Source organism: Neovison vison, chromosome 13 (genome assembly GCF_020171115.1).
Source record: "Neovison vison isolate M4711 chromosome 13, ASM_NN_V1, whole genome shotgun sequence".
Classification (NCBI taxonomy): Eukaryota; Metazoa; Chordata; class Mammalia; order Carnivora; family Mustelidae; genus Neogale; species Neogale vison.
In genome coordinates, this window is record NC_058103.1 from 93,484,267 (window position 1) to 93,506,014 (window position 21,748).

At 39.7% G+C, this 21,748-nt stretch overlaps 1 protein-coding gene across 1 annotated transcript in view; it reads right to left on the reverse strand.

The window, feature by feature from the left end:
- Positions 1-21,748, reverse strand: part of AVEN (apoptosis and caspase activation inhibitor) — a 154,961-nt gene that overhangs the window by 51,418 nt on the left and 81,795 nt on the right. The window lies entirely within an intron of this gene.

Below are 21,748 nucleotides of genomic sequence, written 5' to 3' on the forward strand. Positions count from 1 at the left end.
ATAAAATCTTTAAAAAATAAAAAATAAAATGAATAAATAAAAATGTCAGAGAAAAAGAGGCAAAAAAAAAAAAACCCCAACGCATGAAAAGACAATTCACAAAAAGATATAAAGACAGCCCTTAAAATATGGAAAGATATTCAACTTGACCTACAAGAGAAATGCAAATTTGAACCACAATGAGATACTAGCCATCACCTAGCCAATTTTCCAGCCATCATATTGGTAAAAATTGAAAAGCTTGATAATCAACTCTGTTCACAGGGTTCTGGAGAGACACATTCATTCACTGCTGGTGGGCATGCAAAAGGGAGCAGGCTCAGTGGAGAACTGGCATTATTTAGTAACCATTCCCTTTGAACCCACTTCTAGGGGTGTGCTCTGAATGTGCATGTATGGTTATTCATTGCAATACTATTTATAATTGAAAAAGACCAAAAGCCACCTAACAGTCCAAAAAGAGGATAATAGCTGAATAAACTACTTTATGAGCACACAATGGAGTACTAAGTAGCTATTAAAAAGAGCAAACAGGGACGCCTGGGTGGCTCAGTTGGTTGGACGACTGCCTTCGGCTCAGGGCGTGATCCTGGAGTCCCGGGATCGAGTCCCGCATCAGGCTCCCAGCTCCATGGGGAGTCTGCTTCGCTCTCTGACCTTCTCCTCGCTCATGCTCTCTCTCACTGTCTCTCTCTCTCAAATAAATAAATAAAATCTTTTAAAAAAAAAAGAGCAAACATTTCTTTTTTTCTTTCAGGTTTTATTTATTTGAGAGAGAGAGTAAGAATGAGAGAGAGAGCATGAAGGGGAGGAGGGTCAGAGGGAGAAGCAGACTCCCCACTGAGTTGGGAGCCCGATGTGGGACTCGATCCTCAGACTCCAGGATCATGACCCAAGCCAAAGGCAGTCGCTCAACCAACTGAGCCACCCAGGCGCCAAAGAGAGCAAACATTTCTCTAAACTGATGTGAGGTGATTTCCAAGAGATACGGTTGAGGATAAAATAAGCAAAGTGCAAAAAAGATACATATAACATGCACCTTAAAAAAAAATAACATCTTTATTGAGATATAATTCACATGCCCTACACACCATGTAAAGTTCACAATTCAATGGCTTTTAGTACCTTTAGAGTTTGCCACATTAGCACAGTTTTAGAACACTTGCATCACCCCAGAAAGAACCTCTATATCCATCAACAGCCACTGATCATTTGCCCCCAATCTCCCCACCCCAGGCAACCACATATGTACCTTCTGTCTCTACAGAAGCCTGTTTTGATATAGTCTGTGAGAAGGAAGGGAAAATAAGAAGGCATATATATGCCCACTGTGACAACATGAAATGTACAAAGGATAAGTCAGGAAGCCGTGAGGGGGTTACCTACAAGGGGTGGGAGAGGATGGGCAGGAGAGATCTAGGACAGAGTGACACTTCTCTGGGTGCCTCTTACATAGCTTTAACCTTGGGAGATGGCAATGTTGCACACACAGTTAAATCAGGAAGGGTGGGAAGGGGAGGAAGTACCTAAAACTGAAAATAAACAAATAAGGTCCTCTGTCTTTCAAGTGAACACAATCACCACAGTAAAGGTGGTGGGAGGGAGGAAGAACTAAGTCAAGAAATTTATAAACACCATATGTGACTGTATACTCTGAATTGTGGGGGAAAACAGCAAACAAATCCTCAACTCTTTCTAGGAGGTTTGTTTTTTGCAGTGGTAAATGGGAGAAGCAGTTTGGAAACTACACTAGATGAATTACACTGCTGAGCTCTAGGGCTCTTGCTGGGAAAGAAGGAACATGGAAATAAGGAAGAGGAGAAGGCAAGAAAGAAACCTGTGGGGATACAATGGAATTGGAAGGCCCGTGTGTGTCTGTGTGTGTGTGTGTGTCTGTGTGTGGTATGTAGAGATACATGCAGGCAACTGTGTGTAAGCTTATAGATGTATGTATATACATGTATTCCCTAGCTTTGACCACCTAGCAAACACAACCCAGGAGCAATGCACATGACCACCACCCAAATCTTAGTTTGTAAAACCACTCACTTTAAAAGGGACCGGGATGGGGGAGAGGGGGGCACCTGGGTGGCTCAGTGGGTTAAAGCCTCTGCCTTCAGCTCAGGTCATGATCCCAAGGTCCTGGGATCAAGCCCTGCACCGGGCTCTCTGCTCAGCAGGGAACCTGCTTCCTCCTCTCTCTCTGCCTGCCTCTCTGCCTACTTGTGATCTCTGTCAAAAAAATAAATAAAGTCTTAAAAATAAAATAGAAGATCATGAATAAAATTGGAAGATCATGAATGTTAGAAATGTTAGAATGTTAGAAAGTAAGGAAGTATCAAAAAAAAAAAAAAAAAAAAAGGTGGCATGTGTCACAGGTATCCAGGACCTAGCTAAAAGGGGCTTCCAACCAGCCAAATCCAGGATACTTTGAGATATGAGCTAAGTATAAAATACACGCCAGATTTCAAACATTTAGTACCCCTCCCAAAAATCAGAATGTAAACTATCTCAACAATTTTTATATGGATTACATGTTGAAATGATAATATTTTTGATATATTTAGTTAAATAAAATATTTATTTGCACTTGTTTCTTTTTATAACATAGCTACTAGGAAATTCGGAATTGCATATGTGGCCCACATTATTGAACAGTGCTGCTATAGATTAAAAGTTTTTAAAAACAGATCAACTTTTTTTTTTAATGAGCTAACCTATAGTGTCTAGAGCTACATTTCATGATAAAACTATTTTTTAAAACACAGGAAGTAATTACTATAAGCTCAGGACAGTGATTAACAGAGATGGTACAAAGAAGGACCTGGGGGGTATATAACATTTTATTTCTTGACCCAGGTGGTGATTTCAAGGGCATTTGTTTTCCTTGTGCTATAAATTTTGTGTGTGTGGTTTTCTGTAACTGTATTTTATTTGACAATAAAATCATGCAACAAAAAATGAAAAAGATATTTTAAGCTTCCTGACACAAAAGCAGATTCCTACACACATTTAAAAAACATAAAAGCAAATGCTATTGGCAGGACTGAAAAACATTAATCAACTTTTAAAAACTTCTTGAAGTTTATTTTAAAGGACCATAAAATTTAATTGAAGCTCATTTGGCTCCTACTCTGTACTTTTAAAATCAAAATGATTATATAAATCTAGAAACCTTTTTCCACATCTTGTTTATTAAATAATTTAGACAGCACAAGCTGAGCTTTGCTACAATTCGTGGAAAAGAAAAACAGCATTTTACAGAATTTAATGAAGCATGTTATGTCTTTGCAGTCTTTTAAATTACAGCCTCCTTTTTATAATTAAACTTTTTCTTATAAATTATATGGTTTCAAATGACTAAGAATTTCTTCAGCGTGGCAGAAATTAATCTACCTTCTTAAAGGGAGATTGATGCTGTTGACTTCTCATTTAACTAACACACGAAACAGCACATAACCTCTGCTTTTGTTTGTGCTTTTGAGAAAACGAGCCATGTCAGTATCCTGCAGACATAAATTTTCCTGGCAAAAGAGGAAAACAAATTCTAGCCTTTAGACTCTCTTCCAAACTTTAATAATATCTAGCAAAACTGGGTAATGGTACCATTATATAGCAAAGGCAAATACAGTAAGGGAATGCTAACCTCAGAAAGACAAAACTGATATTTCTCAAGTCATAGGTGTGCAACTTTGGTGTAGATCAGAAATCACCCTGGGAGCCTGCTTAAAATAGAACCCCCCCCGCCCCCCCACCAAGTCCTACCCAAAAGCAATTAATTCAGTCAGAATCTACAGGTGCTGTCAACATCTATAATATTTTCCCTAAACCTCAGTGGAATACTAAATTCCTCCAAGACAGAAAACAAGAAGGGATGGGAACGGACCATATGAATTCTGAGCCTACTTGGCAAACACCTCGGCAATCTGTGGCTCAGAGTAAGACCACAGAAGGAAAACATGGGCAAGCAAAAAGCATTTTCAATGTGTGGGATGCAACTTCCAAATATGTGAGACTCAATATACACACATTCTTCAGCTGATAGGGAATTTTACTGGGCATATTTAGGTATTTAGTCTCATTGCCTCCACTATTACAAAGTACAAATAAGAATAATTCCAACCAGCTCTGAAGAGCTTCCTTTCTAACACGAGAGTTGGAGTTACAATGAATGTAGCTAAGTATCACTCCCACAGAACACATGTAAACTTCCACTTCCTATTCTCTGATTACAATCGCCTGTCTCTTCAGCCTCTTTCCAACATACCTGCTCCTCCGGAGACCCTTCTAGCCTCTTATTTCTTCCCCATCCAGCCCCTACTCCAGAACTAATGGACCATGTGAATTACTCTTACAAGCATCCCCCGCTACCTTCTACACTAGCCAGCAAAACCCTGACCCTGGATTCATGATCTCTGCCTCTATATGCAACAGGGTTCCAGAGATATCCATGAAATGCAGATCTGTCCCACATTTTTTTAAAATTATGGTAAAATACACATAACATAAATTAATCATCTTTTTTATTGGTTTGAGGAGAGAGAGAAAGAGATGGGGGGGGCAGAGGAAAAGAGAGAATCTTAAGTAGGTTCCCTGCCCAGCTCGGAGACCCTCCAAAGGCTGGATTCCCTCAGATCATGCCCTGAACTGAAATCAGGAGTCAGACGCTTAACCAAATGAGCCACCCAGGCATCCCCATCTTAACCATTTTTAAAAGTACAGTTCAGTTGCCAAACTGTGGAAAGAACCAAGATGCCCTGCAACAGATGAATGGATAAAGAAGATGTGGTCCATATATATGATGGAGTATTATGCCTCCATCAGAAAGGATGAATACCCAACTTTTGTATCAACATAGACGGGACTGGAGGAGATTTTGCTGAGTGAAATAAGTCAAGCACAGAGAGTCAGTTATCATACGGTTGGTTGGTTTCACTTACTTGTGGAACATAAGGAATAACATGGAGGACGTTACTCTAGAGAAGGAAAGGAGAAGTGACCTGGGGGAAATTGGAGGGGGAGACTAAAGATGAGAGACTGTGGACTCTGAGAAACAAATGAGGGTTTTGGAGGGGACGGGGTGGGGAGATGGGTGAGCCTGGTGGTGCGTATTAAGAAGGGGACATATTGCATGGAGCACTGGGTGTGGTGCATAAGCAAAGAATCTTGGAACATGAAAAAAATTAAATTAAGATGTTTTAAAAAAAACAGTTCAGAAGCATTAAGTATATGCCTATTATTGTGCAACCAGAACTTTTCCATCTTACAAAACTGAAACGCTGTATGCATTAAACAGCTCCCCACCTCCCTTGGTCCCCAGCCCTGGTAAGCACCATCTTACGACTCTGTGAGTTTGGTTACTCTCGATATCTTGTATGAGTGGAATCATACAGTATTGTTCTCTGTGATCGCCTTATTTCACTTGGCCCTATTATCTTTTATCAATACTTTCTGGTATTCCTTGTTACAGCAGTCTTCTCCCTAACCCTGACTTATCTTAACCCCAGTACTTTTATCTTTCTCTTAGTGTTCTTAAAGGGACATGCTCTTTTTCTGATTATAAAAGTAATCCACATTCAAAGCACAATACTCTTAAAAACATGAAGAAGAAAAAAAAAAGGCATTGGTTCCTGAATTCCTACTACCTAAAAAGAACCACTGTTAACATTAATGATGCTAGAGTCTTCACAAGGTCTTACCGTCATTATGTTCTATGTGCCTGTATCTGATGCAGGAAAAAAAAAAAATTCCTTTTAACATGGTATTCAAACATACCACATTTTTTTTCCTACTTTTATCAGTCCTACCATAGGTCTTTGTCCTTCTCCCTGTCATGTTCCCCTCATCTTTTAGGTCAGCTCCTGCAACAGCCATTAACTGGCTGCTCGTATTGCCTTTATACAGGGATTTCTGGCTGGCTCAGTTAGTACTGCATGCAATTTCTTGCTCCCAGGGTTGTGAGTTCAAGCCCCACATTGAGGGGTAGAGTTTACTTAAAAAAATTTTTTTAATAATTAAGAAAAATTAACAATCATCTCTTCATTATCTCCTTCCAGAAAAATTTTCTTTTGCCCACTCCAGCCTCAGTTAGTGTCCCTCTTCTGATCAACATGACAGCCTGGGCACCCCTCTGCTACTGAACTTACCACATGGTCTCCTAAGGACGCACTTGCATCTCTCCTACCACTAGCCTGTCAGCTTGAGGGCATGGGCCACATCAGACTCCTCTTTGGATCTCTAGCACAGTGGCAAGTACATAAAAGACACTCAAAAAATGTTTGATGATTAATTTTCTAAATACACTTCCTTGTTTTAAAATTTTCAACAGCTAAATTCACATTTCCCTTGATCATTTTTTAATGCTTTCTACAGAGTCTGGCTTCACCCACTTATTGTGACCATAAGTCCTCCCACTGAATTTTAGTTTAAGAAAAAAAAAAAAAAGTGACACTCTCTACATTACAAATTCTTATTCTGTTTTGGTTACTGACAATGAGGGGCAAAGTAATTAGGCCCAACCTTCCTAGAGATTAATTCCAAATCAAGGAACATTTATAGAACACCTAGCTCATGCTAGACTTAGGGCTGGCATTGCCTTTGTCACATTACATCGGCATTGGGTCATTAGAAAGCCCTACCATGGGAGGCTCAAGTGACAGAAGAAAACAGCTGTTAATTTTCTAATGACCTTTTTTTCTACTTACAAAAGTAAAACAGTTTTAAAAAATTCAATTGTGTATATATAGAAACCTAAAATTATCCATTATTCAACCATATTGAAGTAACCCTCATTGTATTTTCACCCGGTCACGGTCTATGCTTATGATTTTATATGAACTATAAATACATTGTAAGTATACCATTTAAAAATCAATGTTAGGGGGCGCCTGGGTGGCTCAGTTGGTTGGGCGACTGCCTTCAGCTCAGGTCATGATCCCAGAGTCCCAGGATCAAGTCCCGCATCCGGCTCCCAGGTCCGTGGGGAGTCTGCTTTCCCTCTGACCTTCTCCCCTCTCATGCTCTCTCTCACTATTGCTCTGTTAAATAAATAAATAAAATCTTAAAAAAAAAAAAATCAATGTTAGGGGCGCCTTGGTGGCTCAGTGGGTTAAGCCTCTGACTTGGGCTCGGGTCATGATCTCAGGGTCCTGAGATCGAGCCCTGCATTAGGCTCTCTGCTCAGAGGGGAGCCTGCTTCCTCCTCAATCTCTCTCTGCCTGCCTCTCTGCCTACTCATGATCTCTGTCAAGTAAATAAAATCTTTAAATAAATAAATAAAAATCAATATTAAATCACCAGTGTGTCCAAACTTATTTGACAACCCGAATTTAACAGTTGTATAATAGTCCCTTTTATGGTCATCACACAATTTAATTATTCTAATATTGGTAGAAATTTAGATGGCTTCCCATTTTTTCATTATAAATGATGACTCAATTAATTTTCTTGTGCATAAATCTTTATCCAATCCTTTTTTTAAATTTTATTAAGTTTTTTATATTAACTCCAGTATAGTAAACATAGTGTTATATTAGTTTTAGGTCCACAATATAGTGATTCAACAATTCTGAACATTACTCAGTGTTCACTGTGGTAACTGCATTCTTTAACCCCCTTCATCTTTTTCACCCATACCCCACCCACCTCCCCTCTGGTAACCATCAGTTTGTCCTCTACAGTTAAAAGTCGATTTCTGGGTTTATCTTTCTTTCCTTTGCTTGCTTGATTTGTTTCTTACATTCGACACATGAGTGACATCATATGATATTTTTCTTCTCTGACTTATTTCACTTAGCCTTATACTCTTTAGCTCTTTGCAAATGGCAAGATTTCATTCTTTTTATGGCTCAGTAATATTCCAGTGTGTGTGTGTGTGTGTGTGTGTGTGTGTATAAGTAATCCACATTCAAAGCACAATACTCACACACACACACACACACACACACTACAGCTTCTTTATCCATTCACCAATCGATGGACACAGACTACTTCTAGAGTTTGGCTATTGTAAATAGTGCTGCAATAAATGTAGGGGTGCATACAGCCTTTCAAATTAGCGTTTTGTATTCTTTGAGTAAATATACAGTAATGTGATTACTGAATCATAGGGTGGTTCTACTTTTAGTTTTTGTTGAGGAAACTCCATGCTGTTTCCCATGGTGGCTGGATCAGATGGGATTCCCACCAACAGTGAATGAGCATTCCTTTTCTCCACACCCTTACCAACACTTGCAGTATCTCGTGTTTTTTTATCGTTCATTCTGACAAGTGTGATGATCCTCTATTTCTTTGGTAGATTTAGAATGGTAAATTTGTTAGAAGGGAGAACAATCTTTTTATATGGAAAAACATACTGCTAAATTCTTTCACTAAAGGTTCTATTAATTTACATCGCCATTACCCACTTCAGAGTGCCCCTCACACTGTACCTCCTTCAGTATTGAACATTATCTTCTCATCTCTATTTGTCGATTTAATAGGAAAATGGTATTTTACTTCTAACCATTTTAATCTGTATTCCTTTGATAAGTACATGAAAATAACACTCAGTCTCACTAGTTAATAGGGATTTCTATTCCTAACAATCGGTTTAAAAATCTGGCTCTTAAACAACTAATCAGAAAAATTCCATTGAATTAATTGACCTGGTAGCACCTATCCTTGTCTCTCATTCTCCTTACCATATTTCAGATTTAAGAAGTGATTACCATGGAGTTCTCTGAGAAGTTTACAGAAAGGTAACTACATTTTATCAGCTCTGAGACAGTCACTTCCCTTACCAAATCTCCTTACCTAAGTGAATATGGATCCACTATCTACCTGTCTCTTTCCTTCCTCTGTTTATCACTCTCTATACCAGGTCTTTTTACAGATTAAAAAAAGAGAAAAAGCCCAGAGCATCTCACTTTGTACTTATACTTCTTCTTTTGATGTTGCTCGTCATTATTTCAAGAGCTATTCTAACATCAGCAATTTCCTTCATTACCACCTCTCGGCTGATAGCTTGACAGGAGGGAAAACTTGTCCTAGTCAGGCTCTCCGTTAGAGAAAATGCGGCTGATTTGGAAATCAGTGTGCCCTAAGATTTCCCATGTTTAGGGAACACAAGTTCCTCTGACATCAGAATTCATCCGCAAATAGTCAACATCTCTTGAGGACATAGCTAACTTCCCCAAGCAACTAATGACTTCTTTCAGATCGACTTTTACTTCAGGACATTTAAAGAAAAACCATTGGCTTTTACTTTTCATGCCTCAACAATGGCAATAATAGCAAAAAGCAGCAGCAGCTCTACAATGTGCCAGACACTGTTCTACATATTTCACCACACGCAGTAAACCTGATTATTACTCCACTTTAGAGATGAGGCAACTGAGGAACAGATCACGTGACTTGCTGAAGGTTAGATACGTCTGAGCCTGGTAAACAAGAATCTCACCAACCTGAAAAATATGGCCCTGCCATCACTATTATTATTATTATTATTATTATTATTAAGTATTCGAGTACACTCTCAACACAGGGTTCGACTCCCGGCAGAGGCAGACTCAACCGACAGTACCACACCTCAGACAGTGCCCGTCCTTTAGAAGCTCACAATCTAACTGGAGAGAGAGACAAGCAAGTTCCAGATGACAGACACAAACACTAACCACTAGTAATTCAGAGAAGAGTCTAGTAGGCTTCCAGTTATGGAATAAGTAAGTCACAGGGATGAAAAGGTACAGCACAGAGAATGTAGTCAACGATCTTGTAATAGCATAGCACAGTGACAGATGGGAACCACGCTCAGGGTGAGCACAGCATAACAGAGCTGTCGAATCACTATGTTGTACATCTGAAACTAATGTAACACTGGGTGTCAATTATACACAGAAATACTTTTAAAAGAGCCTGCTATGAACAGATGGTGGCAGAATAGGTGAGATTTCATTTGGAGTTGAGAGAGGAGTTGCATTCAGGTAGGTTGGGTGAGAAGAACAAGCAAGGAGGAGGTCACTAAAAGGTAGTGGAACAACAGACCCGTTGGAGGCAGACGTGGTTCCGCCTCCACGGTTCCGTGGAACCTCCGTGGTTCCGTGGTTGGCAAGAAGGATTCTTTAGGAAAATGGCAATCAAGGGAGGTGGAAAGATAAGTTGGGACCAAATTGTGCATTGCCTTGAAATGAAGAAATGAGATATTGAAACTACATCCCATGGAATGGCAGCAGGAATACTGACAAAGCAATGACGGGCTGAGGACGGAGAGATTCACTTGGACACTCCTCTCCCTATTCTGAAATATAAGGACAAGACTCCCACTCGATTTAAGCACATCCACAAATCTCAACAAATGGCAGGGAAAAAGAACAAAAGAAAAACTCGGGGCACGCGCCAACTGACATGGTCGTATTCTCTCTCTCAGGTCTCTTGTGCCTTCCACAGCAGAAGAGTTTATATGGGGAGGTGCTCCTGGGAAAGAAAAAGGTCAATTAAACTGGTCAAGCACCTTGTAAACAACCAATATCAAATCTCTTGACAAAAAAAAAAAAATCCTGAAGGTATTTATTAGCAGGAGACTCCTTATCTATGGATTCATTTTAGCAGAATGTACCGAATCTGTTTCAAATTACTGATGGTTAGCAAATCTGGAATCTTTGACTTTATGGAGTGTAGCACCTTGGAAAATAGGTCGTATTAATTGTGTTTAGCCCTCAAGATACAAAATGGAAATAGCTTCCGGATGGAAACAGTATCCTAATATCCCGCAGGCACTGCTTAAAGACCTTGTACCTTAGCCTGGGGCAGAGCATCCTAATGCCCCTAGAGACAACCTGGGGAGCAGGACCACCGTCCTGTCCTCACCATGTTTTGTTTTTTTAAGATTTTATTTATTTGGGGCACCTGGGTGGCTCAGCGGGTTAAAGCCTCTGCCTTCAGCTCAGGTCATGATCCCAGGGTCCTGGGATCAAGTCCCACATCGGGCTTTCTGCTCAGTGGGGAGCTTGCTTCCCTTCTTCTCTCTCTGCCTCCCTCTCTGCCTACTTGTGATCTCTGTTGTCAAATAAATAAAAAGAATCTTTAAGAAAAAAAAAAGATTTTATTTTTTATTTGACAGATAGAGATCACAAGCAGGCAGAGAGAGAGGAGGGAGCAGGCTCCCTGCCGAGGAGAGAGCCCGATGCAGGACTCCATCCCAGGACCCTGGGATCCCAATTCAAGCCAAAGGCAGAGACTTTAACGCACTGAGTCACCCAGGTGCCCCCTCACCACATTTTGTGGTGTCTCAGAACCATTTGTGTCCTTGAACCTTACTGTAAAGGCTGATATGGCATAAGACTGGATTCTTGCGTGTCTGATTTAACAGTTTTATCCTCTATTATCTCAGAGACCTCTTCTGAACCGCTTATTTCATGAAATGTCTTTTCTGCTTTACTTCCAATACTTTATTTTGGTACTGTTGTTTCGTGACTAGATCCTTTAAGACACAATTCTCTATTAAAAAAAAAACAAAAAACTCAAAGTTTTGTTAGGAATGAATGAATGTTGAATTTATATCTACTTTCTAGGTATGCTAATCAGTATCATATATGCTTAATAAATATTAATTTAAATAAATCTGATGCTCTCTGAGTTAACCTAAGAACACATAAGGAGGCGAACTTTATAATATAATTAGAATGTTTCTACAAGATTAAGGCAAATACATTAAAGAGAGATAAGCTAAAAAGAAAGGAATGTAAGCTTGGTAATTACCATGCTTTGTTCCATTTCAATGAAACAACCTTATTAGGCAGAAAAAAAGAATTAGTTATGGAAAATTTAGTCAAACACTGTTTTACCAATTGAAGGAATGAGTACTTGGAAATTTATTCTAGCCCTGAAACATGTGTTTAACTTCCATAATGTTAATGATAATTATATGTAACCTTACAATAATAGTCAAGCAGATGCATTAATGAAAAGTAATCACAGTTACTTCACCTAGGCATATTAATTGATTTTTTTTTTCTGTGACTTCCAAATTCTAAGATATGCAATTGTGAGAGCCTGCAATGTTACAAACGTAGAGCAGAGATAGGCAAATCTCTTCTGGTAAAGGGCTGACCAATAAATATTTTAGGCTTTGTGGGTTATCTGGTCTCTGCTGCCACTTCTCAACTCACTATTATAGTGCAAACATACTCATAGGCAATAAGTAAATAAATGTGTGTGGCTGTGTTCCAATAAAAATTTATTTACAAAAGCAGGCAATGGGCAGGTTTGGCCCTCAAGTGGTAATCTGTCCACGTGTGAAGCAGACCATGCCCATGTCCACTAACCATTTACTGAACGCTTAAAGTGTATTTAGGGAACCAGAGACCCGTCTGGTCCCTGTTCTCCAGGAAGAAACAAAAAGCTGCTTGATAACATAAAGCAGTAAATACTTAGCATAAATATGTTGAAATGAGGAACAATTTAGCCAGGTGAAAAGAGGGTTCACAGGGCAGTGCTTCCAAGTAGGGGAAAAGAGCTGAGTGAAAATACTGAGAAGTTTTTTTTTTTTTTTTTAAAGATTTTATTTATTTATTTGACAGAGAGATCACAAGTAGGCAGAGAGGCAGGCAGAGAGAGAGAGGAGGAAGCAGGCTCCCCGCTGAGCAGAGAGCCCGATGCGGTACTCGATCCCAGGACCCTGAGATCATGACCCGAGCCGAAGGCAGCGGCCCAACCCACTGAGCCACCCAGGCGCCCCAATACTGAGAAGTTTTAAAGTGATCATGAAGATATGACACCAAGTTTGCAAGGAATGCAAGACTAGTGTGGGAATTTGGGTTGGAAAGCCAGCTCCACAATCAGGAACAGGGTAATTTTCAAACCCTAGAGACCTGCACGTGATCATTAGGTAGTCAGGAGGAGGCCGTCAGATGTGACATAACTCATAAGAGCAGCGTGTTCCTGCAGAACCTGCTGCATGCTGGAAGTGCCTCACATCTCACTCTCTAGAATTAAGTCTGCAGAGTTTAGGGAATTCCTGGAGTCTTTCAATGCCCAAACAAAGGGTATTTGTACATGCCCACTTACATTCAATTTTATCTCAAATTGTGCTTTTCATAGTTTTCATCATTGTAAATGCTTTGCTCTGTCTTGTATGCTCGTGGAATTTCTCAAAGCATTTTGAAACACTAAAGTTGTACAGTGTAAAGAACACAGTCTTGCTTCTCTTATAGAATATTCCACGGTCATGGATCCATGATTATTGGCATTATTTGAAGAACGAAGTAGGGAAAAATTTAAAAAAATTGGTTCCTACTCCAAATTAAATAGAAAAAGCATATGTCTATTTTTTAAACCAATATAATATTTGCAACATACCTTATGTAACTGATTGTAGTTAAATGTATTCTTAAAATTCCTTTTGCCTTACCTACAAACATCCTTATATGGTTAAAAACTTTGTTTTAAAAAATAATTATTCGGGGCGCCTGGGTGCTCAGTGGGTTAAAGCCTCTGCCTTCAGCTCAGGTCATGATCCCAGAGTCCTGGGATCAAGCCCCACATCGGGCTCTCTGCTCAGCAGGGAGCCTGCTTCCTGCCCCCCTCTCTGCCTGCTTCTCTGCCTACTTATGATCTCTCTCTATCAAAAAAAATAAATATTTTAAAAAAACAAAAAAATAAAAAATAAAAAATAATTATTCAAGGGGCGCCTGGGTGGTTCAGTGGGTTGAGCCACTGCCTTCAGCTCAGGTCATGATCTCAGGGTCCTGGGATCGAGCCCCGCATCCCCCCATTCCCCCCCCCAATCAGGCTGTCTGCTCAGCAGGGAGCCTGCTTCCTCCTCTCTCTCTGCCTGCTTCTCTGCCTACTTGTGATCTCTGTCAAATAAATAAATAAAATCTTTAAGAAAATAAAAAAATTTAAAAAAATAAAAAATAATTATTCAAGTCAAAATTAGAATTGAAACTCATTCTTTATTAAATTCTGTGTCAACTATGTTAACTTTTACTTATCTTCTCATTTATAAAGCAACTCAATGATGTCTTCACACATGCTTCCTAGACCTTCCTCCTGGTGTTCCCCTCAATCGATTACTAGAAAAAAATACCACTTCATCTCATCCTAGCAATATCATTTCTGCAAAGTCTTGGAAGGACAAATGATCCATCGGTACTGGCAGTGTCTGCCCCAAATGGCCCATCTGATCTCTTGCTTTCTTTAAGACAAACCCAGGGCTGCTCACCCGATCCCAACACAATGAAGTGTTTGATGCCCACATAGTAGTACACTGTCGTAGAAGAACGGGACTGTTCCACTGTCGTTAATTTGCCCAGTGGTCCAGTCATTGCAGGGTCAGTGCTGTACCAGTTCTAGGGCCATGATATCAGAAGGCAGTGCTTTGAACATAGACATGGAGGTTAACTTGGGTTAATTGCTCAAGATACTTAAAAGTACTGTCCATGCATATGCACTGGGTGAGGGCTGCATAATGGGAACTAGTAAGATTGCAGTGAAGTGAGGTATAGAACTATAGCGAAGTTCATTTATATGCTGGGTCTTTCTTAAGTGAAAGGAAGAATTCCAAACCATGGCTAGAATTCAATTCCTAACTTATTTGAAATGAAAATCTCTTAATCACATTTTATCCAGCTTCAGGGACTGAAATTCTACACCTTCTTTTGGTGCACTGTTCTAAAACAATTGTTAAGAAAGCATTCTTCAGGTCTCAAACTCCCCTATACTATCTAACCCATTTTCTCTTAATTATTCCTTTCTTTGAAAATGAAGATACTGGGCAATAGCCTTCTTGTAGTCTTACGGTGCCAGACACCATTTTCAGCTGTACCATTCATTTTTTTTTAATTTCTGTATTTAGAAAAAGAGCCCATGTGCCCAGGGGAGGGGCAGAGGGAGCCGCCTCAAGCAGGACTCCCCCACAGAGCACAGAGCCTGACTCAGGGCTCAAACCTATGACCCTTTCTGTAGACTCTCTATATTTCTGTTCAATGCTATTCTTGGGATTTTTTCCTCTTTTATAGAACCCCCCTTAATATTTCCTGCAGTGTCGGCTTGGTGGTTGCATAGTCTTTTAAGCCTTGCCGGTCTTGAAAACTCTTTATCTCTCCATCCATTTGAATGTCAGTTTTGCTGGATAAAGTATTCTTGGCTGCATGTTCTTCTCATTTAGTGCCCTGAATATATCTTGCCAGCCTCTTCTGGCTTGCCAGGTCTCTGTGGACAGGTCTGACGTTATTCTGATGGGCTTCCCTCTGTAAGTAAGGAGCCTCTTTGCCCTGGCAGCTTTCAAGAGATTATACCTACAATTATAATTCCTCAATTTGACTATCAGGTGTCGTGATGTTTTTCTGGAATATATAATCTTGGGTGGAGACCGTTCAGCCTCTAGTACATGAACGCTGGTTCCATTTGCGAGATTGGGAAAATTTTCATGAAGGACTTGTTCCACTATATCTTCTAGACTTCTTTCTTTCTCCTCCCCTTCAGGGATTCCAATAATTCTGACATTGGAACGCTTCATGGCAGCATTTATTTCCCTGATTCTGTTTTCGTGGTTTCTAAGCTGTTTGTTCCAGGCTTCCTCCTGATCCTTTCTCTCTATCTGTTTGTCTTCCAGATCACTAATTCTATCTTCTGTCTCAGTTACCCTAGCTTTGAGGGAGTTTAGATTAGATTGGAACTCATTGAGAGCATTGTGAACCTCCTCCCTGGTAGCTTTGAGCTCCGCCCTAACATTGTGAACATCCTGTCTGGTCGCTTTCTGTTTGGCCCTAATCAATTCTGTTTGGTCATCCATGGCTTTCTCCAACCTAGCTATTGCCTGGATAATAAGATGTCAAAGGTAACCCGATGTCAATAAAAACGTATCTATTAATAATCACTCTCAATGTGAATGGCCTAAATGCACCCATAAAACGGCACAGGGTTGCAGATTGGATAAAACGACAGGACCCATCCATATGCTGTCTACAAGAGACCCATTTTGAACCTAAAGATATACGCAGACTTAAAGTGAAGGGATGGAGAAGCATCTTTCATGCCAATGGGCCTCAAAAGAAGGCAGGGGTAGCGATTCTCATATCAGATAAATTAGACTTCAAACTAAAGACTGTAGTCAGAGATACAGAAGGACACTACATAATCCTTAAAGGGACTATCCACCAAGATGATCTAACAATTGTAAATATCTATGCTCCCAATATGGGAGCAGCCAATTACTTAAGAAAACTGTTAATCAAGATAAAGAGTCATATTGATATGAATACACTAATCGTAGGAGATCTTAACACGCCTCTTTCAGAATTAGACAGATCATCGAAGCAGAAAATCAATAAAGAAACAAGAGCATTGAATGACACACTGGACCAGATGGACCTCATAGATATATACAGAACATTCCACCCTAAAACAACAGAATACTCATTCTTCTCGAGTGCACACGGAACCTTTTCCAGAATAGACCACATACTGGGTCACAAATCAGGACTCAACCGATACCAAAAGACTGAGATGATTCCCTGCATATTCTCAGATCACAATGCTTTGAAACTGGAGCTCAATCACAAGGAAAAGTTCAGAAGGAACTCAAACACCTGGAAGCTAAAGACCGCCTTGCTTAAGAATGCTTGGATCAACCAGGAGATCAAAGAAGAACTGAAACAATTCATGGAAACCAATGCGAATGAAGACACTTCGGTCCAAAACCTATGGGATACAGCAAAGGCGGTCCTAAGGGGGAAATACATAGCCATCCAAGCCTCCCTCAAAAAAACTGAAAAATCTAGAACACACCAGCTGTCTCTACACATTAAAGAACTGGAGAATCAACAAAAAATCAAACCAACTCCACACATAAGAAGGGAAATCATCAAGATTAGAGCTGAGATCAATGAGGTAGAAACCAGAGATACAGTAGAACGTATCAATGAAACTAGAAGCTGCTTTTTTGAAAGAATCAATAAGATCGATAAACCATTGGCCACACTAATCCAAAAGAAAAGAGAGAAAGCCCTAATTCATAAAATTATGACTGAAAAGGGAGAGATCACAACGAACACCAAGGAAGTAGAAACAATCATCAGAAGTTATTATCAACAGTTATATGACAATAAGCTTAGCAACCTAGATGAAATGGATGCATTCCTGCAAAAATATAAACTCCCAAACTTTTAAAAGTCTGTTCCGCTGAGAGAGAGGCTAAACCGGGGCGAAGCCCACGTGGGGTCGGCGTGACCTCAGGTCCTGCGGGGTCACAGAAGGATCGGGGGTGTCTGAGTGTCGCAGAGCTTGCGGATATTGGAACGGGAAAGCTGGCTGCAGAGACAGAGCCGACAGTAAGCTCGCAGCTCGGAGTTGCCTTGAACCGGTCGCAATCTCGGTGAGCTCGGAGCGCGGCCGGAGGTTAGAAGTTCGCTGAGGGTGCACTGGGGAGCGGGGCCCCGGGCTCTCGGCTCCTCCGGGCCGGAGACCAGGAGGCCGCCATTTGTATTCCCGTCTTCCGGAACTCTACGGAAAGCGCTCAGGGAACAAAAGCTCCTGAAAGCAAAGCCGAGCAGATCACTCAGCCCGGCCCCTGGTAAGGGCGGTGTAATTCCGCCTGGGGCAAAGACACTTGAGAATCACTACAACAGGCCCCTCCCCCAAAAGATCAACAAGAAATCCAGACAAGACCAGGTTCACCTACCAAGGAGTGCAGTTTCAATACCAAGGAGAGAGCAGCAGAATTCAAGAGGAGGAGAAAACAAACCACGGAACTCATGGCTTTCTGCCTGTGATTTTTTAGTCTTGCAGTTAATTTAATTTTTTTCTTTTTCATTTTTTTTCTCTTCTTCTGCTAAAATTTTTTATAACTTTTACCCTTTTCTATTTTAATGTTTTTTAACTAGATTATCTAATATATATATTTTTTTCTTTTTTATACTTTTCTTTATTCATTTCCTTTTTTTTTAATTCTTTTTTTTCTTTATTTTTGAACCTCTTTTTATCCCCAAATCAGAAGAGATCCTAATCTCTTCAATCTTTTTTTTCTTAATTCTTTTTTAAATTCTTTTTTTTTCTTTTTTAAATTCTTGATTGAATTTTTAATTCAATCTCTTTTTTTTTAATTCTTTTTTTCTTTTTTTTCTTTCTTTATTTTTGAACCTCTTTTTATCCCCAAAATAGAAGAGATCCCAATCAAAGGAGATCCCAATCAGAGGAGATCCCTCACCCAATCGTGAGGGGGGAGAAATCCCCCCTCACGATTTGGGATCTCTTCTGATTTGGTTAAAGCATATTTTCCTGGGATTGTTGCCACCCTTTTAGTATTTTACTTGCTCCTTCATATACTCTTAGCTGGACAAAATGACAAGGCGGAAAAATTCACAACAAAAAAAAGAACAAGAGGCAGTACCGAAGGCTAGGGACCTAATCAATACAGACATTGGTAATATGTCAGATCTAGAGTTCAAAATGACAATTCTAAAGGTTATAGCCGGGCTTGAAAAAGGCATGGAAGATATTAGAGAAACCCTCTCCAGAGATATAAAAGCCCTTTCTGGAGAAATAAAAGAACTAAAATCTAACCAAGTTGAAATCAAAAAAGCTATTAATGAAGTTCAATCAAAAATGGAGGCTCTCACTGCTAGGATAAATGAGGCAGAAGAAAGAATTAGCGATATAGAAGACCAAATGACAGAGAATAAAGAAGCTGAGCAAAAGAGGGACAAACAGCTACTGGACCATGAGGGGAGAATTCGAGAGATAAGTGACACCATAAGACAAAACAACATTAGAATAATTGGGATTCCAGAAGAAGAAGAAAGAGAGAGGGGAGCAGAAGGTATACTGGAGAGAATTATTGGGGAGAATTTCCCCAATATGGCAAAGGGAACGAGCATCAAAATTCAGGAGGTTCAGAGAATGCCCCTCAAAATCAATAAGAATAGGCCCACACCCCGTCACCTAAGAGTAAAATTTACAAGCCTTAGTGACAAAGAGAAAATCCTGAAAGCAGCCCGGGAAAAGAAGTCTGTAACATACAATGGTAAAAGTATTAGATTGGCAGCTGACTTATCCACAGAGACCTGGCAGGCCAGAAAGAGCTGGCATGATATTTTCAGAGCACTAAACGAGAAAAACATGCAGCCAAGAATACTATATCCAGCTAGGCTATCATTCAAAATAGAAGGAGAGATTAAAAGCTTCCAGGACAAACAAAAACTGAAAGAATTTGCAAACACCAAACCAGCTCTACAGGAAATACTGAAAGGGGTCCTCTAAGCAAAGAGAGAGCCTACAAGTGGTAGATCAGAAAGGAACAGAGACAATACACAGGAACAGTCACCTTATAGGCAATACAATGGCACTAAAATCATATCTCTCAATAGTTACCCTGAATGTTAATGGGCTAAATGCCCCAATCAAAAGACACAGTGTATCAGAATGGATAAAAAACCAAAACCCATCTATATGTTGCCTCCAAGAAACTCATTTTAAACCCGAAGACACCTCCAGACTTAAAGTGAGGGGGTGGAAAAGAATTTACCATGCTAATGGACATCAGAAAAAAGCAGGAGTGGCAATCCTTATATCAGATCAATTAGATTTTAAGCCAAAGACTATAATAAGAGATGAGGAAGGACACTATATCATACCCAAAGGGTCTGTCCAACAAGAAGATCTAACAATTTTAAATATCTATGCCCCCAACGTGGGCGCAGCCAACTATATAAACCAATTAATAACAAAATCAAAGAAACACCTCAACAATAATACAATAATAGTAGGGGACTTTAACACTCCCCTCACTGAAATGGACAGATCATCCAAGCAAAAGATCAACAGGGAAATAAATACACTGGATGAGATGGACATCACAGATATATTCAGAACATTTCATCCCAAAGCAACAGAATACACATTCTTCTCTAGTGCACATGGAACATTCTCCAGAATAGATCACATCCTCGGTCCTAAATCAGGACTCAACCAGTATCAAAAGATTGGGATCATTCCCTGCATATTTTCAGACCACAATGCTCTGAAGCTAGAACTCAACCACAAGAGGAAGTTTGGAAAGAACACAAATACATGGAGACTAAACAGCATCCTTCTAAAGAATGAATGGGTCAACCGGGAAATTAAAGAAGCATTGAAAAAAATCATGGAAACAAATGATAATGAAAATACAATGGTTCAAAATCTGTGGGACACAACAAAGGCAGTCCTGAGAGGAAAATATATAGCGGTACAAGCTTTTCTCAAGAAACAAGAAAGGTCTCAGGTACACAACCTAACACTACACCTAAAGGAGCTGGAGAAAGAACAAGAAAGAAACCCTAAGCCCAGCAGGAGAAGAGAAATCATAAAGATCAGAGCAGAAATCAATGAAATAGAAACCAAAAAAACAATAGAACAAATCAACCAAACTAGGAGCTGGTTCTTTGAAAGAATTAATAAAATTGATAAACCCTTGGCCAGACTTATAAAAAGAAAAGAGAAAGGACCCAAATAAATAAAATCATGAATGAAAGAGGAGAGATCGCAACTAACACCAAAGAAATACAAACTATTATAAGAACATACTATGAGCAACTCTACGCCAACAAATTTGACAATCTGGAAGAAATGGATGCATTCCTAGAAACATATAAACTACCAAAATTGAACCAGGAAGAAATAGAAAGCCTGAACAGACCCATAACCAGTAAGGAGATTGAAACAGTCATTAAAAATCTCCAAACAAACAAAAGCCCAGGGCCAGATGGCTTCCCGGGGGAATTCTACCAAACATTTAAAGAAGAACTAATTCCTATTCTCCTGAAACTGTTCCAAAAAATAGAATTGGAAGGAAAACTTCCAAACTCATTTTATGAGGCCAGCATCACCTTGATCCCAAAACCAGACAAGGATCCCATCAAAAAAGAGAGCTATAGACCAATATCCTTGATGAACACAGACGCAAAAATTCTCACCAAAATACTAGCCAATAGGATTCAACAGTACATTAAAAGGATTATTCACCACGACCAAGTGGGATTTATCCCAGGGCTGCAAGGTTGGTTCAACATCCGCAAATCAGTCAATGTGATACAACACATCAATAAAAGAAAGAACAAGAACCATATGATACTCTCAATAGATGCTGAAAAAGCATTTGACAAAGTACAGCATCCCTTCCTGATCAAAACCCTTCAAAGTGTAGGGATAGAGGGCACATACCTCAATATCATCAAAGCCATCTATGAAAAACCCACTGCAAATATCATTCTCAATGGAGAAAAACTGAAAGCTTTTCCACTAAGGTCAGGAACACGACAGGGATGTCCATTATCACCACTGCTATTCAACATAGTACTAGAAGTCCTAGCCTCAGCAATCAGACAACAAAAGGAAATTAAAGGCATCCAAATCGGCAAAGAAGAAGTCAAATTATCATTCTTCGCAGATATGATACTCTATGTGGAAAACCCAAAAGACTCCACTCCAAAACTGCTAGAACTTATACAGGAATTCAGTAAAGTGTCAGGATATAAGATCAATGCACAGAAATCAGTTGCATTTCTCTACACCAACAACAAGACAGAAGAAAGAGAAATTAAGGAGTCAATCCCATTTACAATTGCACCCAAAACCATAAGATACCTAGAAATAAACCTAACCAAAGAGGCACAGAATCTATACTCAGAAAACTATAAAGTACTCACGAAAGAAATTGAGGAAGACACAAAGAAATGGAAAAATGTTCCATGCTCCTGGATTGGAAGAATAAATATTGTGAAAATGTCTATGC